Consider the following 7,818-nt stretch of genomic DNA (forward strand, 5'->3'; position numbering starts at 1 on the left):
AAATGCCGATGGGGACATGCATTTCAGTCCAAAGGAAGCTGTGTGGCTTTGACTAAAACCAAGGTATATGTGCCTTGAAGTCAGGCACCCTGGCTCAAAGTCTTCCCTCAGACAAATGACTCGCCCTCTCTGGACCTCAGTTTCCTCAAGGGTAGAGTGGGGATACCTTGCAGGAGCATTGTGAAGATTGAATCATAAAATCACTGCAAAGGACATGGCACACAGTCCATGCCCTGTCATAAGAGTTCAATCTTCTTTGGAGACTAGAAGCTCATCAATGCCTCAGAAGCCCCTCATCTCTCTGGGGCCTCCACCAAGGCAGAAAGTCAACCCTTTTTCCTGCATACTCTCAGGGCAGCACCAGGGGCCGGTATGCAGGATTTCTTGGTATTTCTCCGAACCGGAGGTCATGCTCACAGTTCTGCATGCTGCCTGACCCCCTGGGGGCAGGAGTTGGCTGTGGTCAGGGTCCTCTAGTATCCCCCACACTTTCCAGCATGTTATACAGCTCTGGGCATAGGGTGCCAGCTGCGTGTGGTGGTTTTCCCCTCTCTCTGAGCGCAGGCCCATGTGGAGCAAGGGAGAATCTGACCCAACATCCCTGCTGAACTCTGTCATGGGTTCCGTCCTAAAAATCATGGGAAGTCATCCAGGCCAGACTGCCTGGTGACAGTACAGTCACCCCCTCCCTTCCCTGACTTCGTCATGACCCTCTGCCAGGTTCAACTGGCAATCATTATTTTAGCCTTAATAGGAACTGGAGCAACCTTATTACTTTCAAGAGTTTAAACACAGTTCCTCTAAAGTTAATATATAGGGCTCCTCCGTCCATTGGATTTTCCAGGCAAGAATACTGGAGTGGGTTGCCATTTCTTTCTCCAATTAGCAGAAGCAATATCCCACAAATGAGTGAAACGATGTTATCAAGACAAGTCCCTGAAAATGATCCCAGCAATTGGTAGAAACAGATTTCTCCTCCATTCCTCAGCTTGCTCTCCCCTTCTTGGGGTGTTCCCTCTCTCTCTTTCTCTCTCTCACTGTTTCTCTCTGTCTCTCTCCCCTCTCTGCTCAAGGAGTCCTTGCAAACTTTGCTTCATGACGGGACTCAGCCTGAGTTGTCCTTAGATCCACATTGACATTTTTCTTCTTGGTCTCCTATTTTCTTTTCCTCTCCTTGTAATTATGTTTTCTTTTCCTGTTCTGTGTGTCCTAAGGTAGAAAAACTTTAGCAAATGGGAAGTTTCCAGACCCACAACAGTCCCTTTTCTCTTGAAAGTAATTTCTTGATATAAAGTACAAAAGGGTAAAATCAACAAACTTGAAATATATACATATGAGCTCTAAACCTATAATTAATATTATAGTCTTCCTGTTCCTTAAGCATATATATAACACAGGTCAGTTTCTAGATGGCAGGATTAAAATATCCTTTGCCACTCTACTCTGATTGCATATAATTGATTAGATAGCTGTTATTTGATACTTCTTAAAGGTTGTTTTTCACATGATAGAGTCGTCTAATCCCTAAAAAAATATTACCTGTAGGCCACTCTATTTCTGTCTTCATAATATTATGTTCAAGTTCCAACTCCCAAAGGTTAATTTTAAAAAGTTCTTTAGGCAAAGTTCTATTAGATATACAATATATAGAGAGATTGACAGAAAGAAAGGGCTAATTTTCAGTAAGATTTTGAACACATCAATGCTTGTTTTAGAATGGATTCAAGTAAGTTATAGACTCTAACCAGTGTATCTCATTTCAAACAAAATGCACAGTATGAAATTCCACATAATTGAGGTGGTGACCATTCACTTTAGAGTATAGAGTTTATTAATTTAACTAAATTAATAACTCATGATAAATTTCAAATGTTCCAATTTAGTTTAAATATCATTTTTTCATGTTTTAACAACATATCTGTTATACTATTTTCTGTCATGGATAATTTCAGTAAAACTAAATATTTAACTCTAAAATAATTTTTGAATGGATTGACTGTATTTAATTCAAGTTTCAAAAAGATGTCCCATTTGATGTCTAGTAGGTTCAGAAACACATTCTCCAATTTTAAAATGTGAACTTCAGCATTATTCACATAGAAATTAGCCAAATAGTTAAATAAAATGTATCTTGGCATTTTTCTTGCTTCTTTAAGACTGAGATTTACTTTTAGAACTAACAGTCTTTTCTTTGACTATGTTTGTTTATAGGAGCAAGACAGAAAGATGGACAAACCTTCTTAAATCTGAAGGCTTCATTGTAACAACACTAAGAATCACCTGAAAAACTTCCTCTAGATATGTTATTCTTAGTTTTTGCTTCTTATAAACAAGTGTGTAAGTTTCTATACTTTTCTGAATAACCCTGTTAAGACACTTTGTGTTATTGCTGATTGAATGGTTGTGTTTTTTCCTATGTAAAACTATTTCCTTTTGTACTTTAATATAAGCTTTCCCTTTATCTTTCCTTCCTGCATTTGTGACTAGGCAAACCATCTCTTACATGTTCTTGTAGTTCAGTCAAAACATACAACAGAATAAGATTGGTTTTGTTGTAAACCAAACTAGCAAATCAGTCATTTGGATCACAAATCTCCCTACAGATTCTTGCAATATATCAGGACTGGCTGGCAGAGTTGTAGCATTTGTCTGGGTTTAAATATGATGGGTCTGTAATATGAATCATAGACCAGCCAAGCCTAGTCATTCTATTGGTTATGTTTTACATGTCCTTTTATTGGGTTTAGCATGATTTCAAATGTGATTGTGAAAAGCAGTGGTTTTAACTTTTGTGCCTTGTTTTAACTTTCCCATTGGTACAATGTCATGAAACCATTTGTTGCCTTAAAATAGAGTGGTTTGAAAGACTGGAGAGCCAGTGGTTGCATTTAAGATTAAGGTCTTAGTTTCAGAAAGGTATAAAATATCTATTTCCCTCTAGAATCCAAGCTTTGCTATGAGTGTGGAGGATTATATTCTTCTTTAATGATTCCCTCCATAGTTGCATACTCCTCTCTCTCACAGATTGTTTGGAGTCTGAAGTGTGGCCTGTTTGGGGTAGTGGAGCAGAAAGTGAACTCTGATTTGGTGGCTCCGATTCTCTCCAGCTGTCACGATACCAATAGCAGTGATCTAGGTTTATATCACTTGCTCCTTATGGTTTTAAGAGATGTCGAGAATCCAAATCATAGAATCTTTCACTGATGTTCAATACTGCCTCAGTTGTAACCCACTTCTGAAGGTTATTTTAGTGAGTGTTCATGGGAAGTTTTGAAGAGCTGATTGAACTGATACTTAGCTCATCATAATTTATAAGTGAGTCAATATATATTCAGCAAATGCTACATTGGAATATTTCTTACTTTTAAAAAGAATAACTTGAAGGTTCTCCTGGGCTTTTCAAAAAGGAATCTCCTCTTATTTACTTATTTTTTCAAAGATAAAGCATTCTGGTAATTTTTAAAGCCTTATTTTTATTTTAATGATCATCAATATTGATTTTTGCTTAAAATTGCCACTTGAAACCACAGAAATTTATACTGTTCATGACTGAAGATATGTGTTATGTTTCCATCTCAGTTGTACTCTTTAAAAAAAAAAACTCAATTTCATATTCAGGGCTTTCCTTAAAGGGATCTTACTCTGAAAAGAATTCTTTTGGGTAAAAGGAAGGGTTTGAGACAGGAATAGTCAGCTCTGGTCACAATTCAATTAATCATTGGGCTGATGAGCTGTGAAATGAGGAGACTGCCTCTATGAGATATGGAGCATGAAATATGAAACAGTCCCTGTATTTGGAAAAGATGCCCTTGTGCCACAATTGGGGGAAGTGTTACTCCTTTGTTATAGAAGTCATCTTACTCAACTCCATCAACAGATTCACCCCAGAACTTAATTTTTCATTACTAGGAAGTGTCTCTCCCAGCATTAGCCCTTCCTTATATTCAGTAGAGATGCTCTGGGTCTGGGTCACTTAATACTGAAACAAGAATGTAGAATCAGTTAAAGATCTCAAACATAATACTCAAATAACTTATAATGCTTTCAGAACACTGAAATCTCAAGTATTGAACACATCCTGTGAAACTCAGATAGAATTTCATAGATAGAACCAGAATTGACAAGACTATTTCAAAACTCCATGTGACTTTTAGGAAAACCCAGTGCTGGTGTTAAGTAGTCAACTACTTCCAGGTCTCCAAAAAGAGAGATATCTCCTTTCCTAGAGAATGTGGTGGAGTCTTACCTACCAAGGGTCTGGGGATCCCATACGCTTACTTATCACTATTTATCATTATTTTTCCCTAACAGATCTAAGCCTCAAATTTTCACATTGAGGTAAACTAGGAAAGAAAGAACTTTTCATTTGTTGGCCCTATCAGAGAGGCCATGTCCTCTGAGAAGCTGCTTTCGTTGTAGTAAATATCCAAGTGGTTAAAAAAAAAGTGATTTTTAAAGTAGTGTTCTATGAATACCATATCATCTGTGATAATTTCATGGTTCTCTATTTCATCAAGCCATAAAAAGCAAAGCTGCCAGGCCATTTACCACCTCAAATGATAGAGGGGAACATTTTTAAAAACATAAGGTAAATCTAAATCCTCACTTTTCATTGTTTTATTTCTTGAGGTTGTGTTGATATTTGAATGAAGTCCTTGTGTCCTTCCTTATTCAACCAAAGCTAAGTAGAAAAAGCCAAGAGTATATGAAACCTTCTGGCCCGTAAAACCATCACCCTAACAGTGTCCTTTCAGCTACCAAGCTACCATTTTATGGTTTAAATATACAAAACCATTAATAAAGCATGTAACATTTCCTATAGGGTTCCTGGAGCTTGAATCTAATTAGAATTGCAGAGTCTGGCTTTTGCCATCTTTTCTTGGGGTTACATGTCAAAATGTAGTTTTCCAGATGAACCACAGGGCATTTTGTGTAGAAATCTTGATGCATTTCCCCTATTTCCCTGTTGGTCAAATGGTCAGGTTGAAATATGCTCCTTTTGAATTGTTGTTGGAAACTGAACAAATTTGTAACCAGTACAACAGTTTAATTCACCAGAATGTATTTTCTTGAAAAACACTCTCTGAAATTGCCCTCAGGATGAAATGAAGCCCAAATATGCAGTTAATGACTTAACATATTGGCTCTCTGTATGTCTGCATCTACGTTATGTCTGTATGTGTATGGCTCTCTGGATATCATTGAGCAAATAAGCTAAAACAAATTACATTTTGACATCTTTATGATGAATCTTAAATGTTAACATGCTCTTCAAAACCATCCTATGTCACTCAGAAATACATAGCTATACAAATCTTTTTAATTTCAAATTTGGTTTCATCATTCTTGCCTCTTGAAGAGATTTAATGCATTTAAATTATTTTCATATTTCATAGAAATGGAAGTCTGTGTTTGTTACAAATTGAATGCTCATGCTACCTGAAATAATACTTTGGACTGCAGGACAGTGTTGATTCTTAAGTAGACTGACTATAATCTCATGATAAGTATATATTATATGTGCATGAGAAGACACATTCAGTAATAGTCTCTGTGTTTTAAAACCATCATGGTACACATTTTCCTATGTGGTGCTTGAGGAGTTTCATTCTACAGTTTACAAGGTGTAGGTTTGCACCCCAAATTCTCAGGGTATGCTATTTTACCCAAATACTTGAAAGGAAAAAGGTGCCCTGTATTTTATCAGTACTGTTGAGGGGAAAAATTATGTGTAGGTTTGTTTTAGAAAACTACTTATAAAGATCAAATTCACAGAATATGTTAGGCTTTTACATGATTCCTAAAGAGGTATATGTAGAGATATGATATATATTTTCAAGAGATTGTTTCTATATTCTTAATTAATTTCTGGGTCCTAAGTAGACCTCACAGGTGCATAAAATCATTAATAAAGCATGTAGCATTTGCTAAGTTGTACCTTGAGTTTGAATCTAATAAGAATTGCAGACTCCAGTCCTCTGGGGGGAAAATAGAAACACAGGTCCGTCTGTGGCATGTGTGATTACAAGGCCCAGGGGAGGATTCTGAAAAATGGAGTATTGATATACCCCATGTCTCAGAAGAGAACTGAACGTTCACAGCATTTGTAAGCTGTTACCATTCTTGTTTCATGTTGCAACTTAGAGCATATTATTAGTTGTATTTGTATTTGATTCATAATGGTGCAAAATAAAACACACACACAACACATCAAATTTAATTTCTTTTTTTAAGTTTCATACTTGCGTTTTACAAGCTAATGTTAATGGCAAAAAGTCCTTTCTAGGGCTTCCTGAAATTACCTATCATCCCTGTATCCTTTTTCTAGCAGGTGGTCCTTTCTTTTTCTCCCCCTTTGAAGATGTTGGTTTCTATATTTACATTGAACTCATCTTATTGTACAGTAAAGACAGTGGTGGTTGAAAAGAATGTGAAGACTGAGGAAGTTAGGTCCCAAAGGAGAGTAAATTGTGTGGTAAATGGAGAAAGACATTGGATAACGCTGAACTATACCCCTGACTATGAAAAAAGCCAGTGGGAAATGGAAAGAAGGTGACTATTTAAACTGCTCTCATGATAGAAATCTTGGTGGAAGAGTTCCTACTTGAGATCTGATGTGATTCAGTTATGGAATGCAGTGAGCATGCCCAGTGGGACTGTGAATCCAGCCCAACGGCTCTGAGAATTACTTTGTCAGTGTATGGCATACGGAGAAAACTACTTAGACAAGGACTCTGTGAGACTAGCCTACTTACCTTTAATTGACAGCATTTGTAAGTGATTGTGCGATCTTGTGTAATGGTCTTTTGATTCTTTTGGGAAAAAAAAATGTTTTGTTGTTGTTTTTTCTTTTTTTTTTCCAGTAAAAGTAAATGCAAAGAAAATGTGCATTGTTTTGTCTTTCTTTTAACTCAAGAAATAAGCTTTGGACATTTTCCTTTTTTTTTTTTGTCTTCTAACAAATCTTTCCTTTAACTTAAAACACTCTATTATAATGTTTCACATCCAGGTTGTATTAGTTTTCTCTTGTGGTAACCACAAACTTAGTGGCTTAAGCCACTGGAAATAGTGGCTTCAGACAACATGAATTTATTATTTTATGGTTCTTGACATCAGAGTCTGATATGGTCTTTCCTTGGACCTAGAGTATTTCACTTAATCAAGGTATCTAAGGCATCTACCTGCTTGCATTATTAAGTAACATTGTGAGGGGCACCTACCAGGTATGGGATGCTCCACTGACACCAAAGAGAAACCCAGACAACGAATGTCCCCAAGTGTCCACACTGAGGCCAAGGAAAGAATTTGTGGTCTTCCTTCAAAACCAAAATAAATGAGGTGCACACTTGCAGTCAGGGCAGGAAGGATCAGCTCTACCACTGAAGTTACTATAAACCTTAATAATTGCATTGTGTTATTCCACCAAGCTTCATTGCAGTATACCCATCCTGTCCTGAGTATTCCAGACTTGAGACTGTATACATGTGGCAGGGTTATGTTGAATGCTTACGGTAATGGCACAGAGATTAGCAGGTGCCCCATCCCTGCAGCCAGCTGTGTCAGCAAACATCTTTAACCTGAGCACTTGCACCCCTGTTCCTAATAGCCCCTCCCATCTCTAGCACTAGATCATTTTGCTGGCTGTTGAGTTCATTTATGCTTTACCCATCCTCTGTATGGCTGGAGCCCTCTCCCTCTCTTCATCCTCTGCTCCTTAGCTTGATGACTCAGAATCCTCTTATTTTCCTATTATTTCTTATACAGGGCAATTTAACCACCTAACAAAGCCCTCCTAAAGCAGATCCACTGCAGTATGTC

General features: G+C 37.3%; 1 protein-coding gene across 1 annotated transcript in view; it reads left to right on the forward strand.

Annotated features, from left to right (window-relative positions):
- LOC104994654 (proline-rich basic protein 1) overlaps positions 1-6,888 on the forward strand; it is a 13,218-nt gene extending 6,330 nt beyond the window's left edge. The window contains exon 2 of the mRNA XM_010848302.1: positions 2,212-6,888. The gene's annotated coding sequence lies outside the window, so the exon portion shown is untranslated. The remainder of the gene's footprint in view (positions 1-2,211) is intronic.
- The last annotated feature ends 930 nt before the right edge of the window (positions 6,889-7,818 follow it).

The sequence above is a fragment of the Bison bison genome, unplaced genomic scaffold, assembly GCF_000754665.1.
Source record: "Bison bison bison isolate TAMUID 2011002044 unplaced genomic scaffold, Bison_UMD1.0 scf7180017864263, whole genome shotgun sequence".
In the NCBI taxonomy this organism is placed as follows: Eukaryota; Metazoa; Chordata; class Mammalia; order Artiodactyla; family Bovidae; genus Bison; species Bison bison.